Source organism: Bison bison, unplaced genomic scaffold, assembly GCF_000754665.1.
Source record: "Bison bison bison isolate TAMUID 2011002044 unplaced genomic scaffold, Bison_UMD1.0 scf7180017864466, whole genome shotgun sequence".
NCBI lineage: Eukaryota > Metazoa > Chordata > Mammalia > Artiodactyla > Bovidae > Bison > Bison bison.
Genome location: NW_011495027.1, coordinates 4105993 through 4108042, shown reverse-complemented (window position 1 = coordinate 4108042; position 2050 = coordinate 4105993). Strand labels below are relative to the sequence as shown.

General features: G+C 44.9%; 1 protein-coding gene across 1 annotated transcript in view; it reads right to left on the bottom strand.

Annotated features, from left to right (window-relative positions):
- CLCA2 (chloride channel accessory 2) overlaps positions 1–2050 on the bottom strand; it is a 41287-nt gene that overhangs the window by 19928 nt on the left and 19309 nt on the right. The window lies entirely within an intron of this gene.

The window sequence follows — 2050 nt, the reverse complement described above, 5'->3', positions numbered from 1 at the left end:
AGATGGCAAGAATACATAGAAGAACTGTACAAAAAAGATCTTCATGACCCAGATAGTCACGATGGTGTGATCACTGACCTAGAGCCATACATTCTGGAATGTGAAGTCAAGTGGGCCTTAGAAAGCATCACTACGAACAAAGCTAGTGGAGGTGATGGAATTCCAGTTGAGCTATTCCAAATCCTGAAAGATGATGCTGTGAAAGTGCTGCACTCAATATGCCGGCAAATTTGGAAAACTCAGCAGTGGCCACAGGACTGGAAAAAGTCAGTTTTCATTCCAATCCCAAAGAAAGGCAATGCCAAAGAATGCTCAAACTACCGCACAATTGCACTCCCCACTCCAGTACACTTGCCTGGAAAATCCCATGGATGGAGGAGCCTGGCGGGCTGCAGTCCATGGGGTTGCTAGGAGTCGGATACGACTGAGTGACTTCACTTTATCTTTTCACTTTCATGTATTGGAGAAGGAAATGGCAACCCACTCCAGTGTTCTTGCCTGCAGAATCCCAGGGACGGGGGAGCCTGGTGTGCTGCCATCTCTGGGGTCACACAGAGTCGGACACGACTGAAGTGACTTAGCATAGCATAGCATAGCACACGCTAGTAAAGTAATGCTCAAAATTCTCCAAGCCAGGTTTCAGCAATATGTGAATCGTGAACTTCCTGATGTTCAAGCTGGTTTTAGAAAAGGCAGAGGAACCAGAGATCAAATTGCCAACATCCGCTGGATCATAGAAAAAACAAGACAGTTCCAGAAAAGCATCCATTTCTGCTTTATTGACTATGCCAAAGCCTTTGACTGTGTGGATCACAATAAACTGTGGAAAATTCTGAAAGAGATGGGAATACCAGACCACCTGACCTGCCTCTTGAGATATTTGTATGCAGGTCAGGGAGCAACAGTTAGAACTGGACATGGAACAACAGACTGGTTCCAAATAGGAAAAGGAGTTCGTCAAGGCTGTATATTGTCACCCTGTTTTTTTAACTTATATGCAGAGTACATCATGAGAAACGCTGGAAGAAACACAAGCTGGAATCAAGATTGCCAGGAGAAATATCAATAACCTCAGATATGCAGATGACACCACCCTTATGGCAGAAAGTGAAGAGGAACTAAAAAGCCTCTTGATGAAAGTGAAAGTGGAGAGTGAAATAGTTGGCTTAAAGCTCAACATTCAGAAAACGAAGATCATGGCATCTGGTCCCATCACTTCATGGGAAATAGATGGGGAAACAGTGGAAACAGTGTCAGACTTTATTTTTCTGGGCTCCAAAATCACTGCAGATGGTGACTGCAGCCATGAAATTAAAAGACGCTTACTCCTTTGAAGGAAAGTTATGACCAAACTAGATAGCATATTCAAAAGCAGAAACATTACTTTGCCAACAAAGGTCCGTCTAGTCAAGGCTATGGTTTTTCCTGTGGTCATGTATGGATGTGAGAGTTGGATTGTGAAGAAGGCTGAGCACTGAAGAATGATGCTTTTAAACTGTGGTGTTGGAGAAGACTCTTGAGAGTCCCTTGGACTGCAAGGAGATGCAACCAGTCCATTCTGAAGGAGATGAGCCCTGGGATTTCTTTGGAAGGAATGATGCTAAAGCTGAAACTCCAGTACTTTGGCCACCTCATGCAAAGAGTTGACTCATTGGAAAAGACTCTGATGCTGGGAGGGATTGGGGGCAAGAGGAGAAGGGGACGACAGAGGATGAGATGGTTGGATGGCGTCACTGACTCAGTGGACGTGAGTCTGAGTGAACTCTGGGAGTTGGTGATGGACAGGAAGGCCTAACATGCTGCGATTCATGGGGTCGCAAAGAGTCGGACATGACTGAGTGACTGATCTGATCTGAACAGCAAAGACATTGTGGGTTATTTGTCCAAACCAATTTCACAAGTGTTCCTGGTTGCCTACTACTGTGCCAAACATACTCTGTGCTGCACTCCGTACTGTTGAAGGGGATTAGATATAGTTTCTGCCCATAGTCTAATGGGGCTAATGACATGTAAAGAATGGGGGATAGGTGGCCATGTCTGGAAACTAATT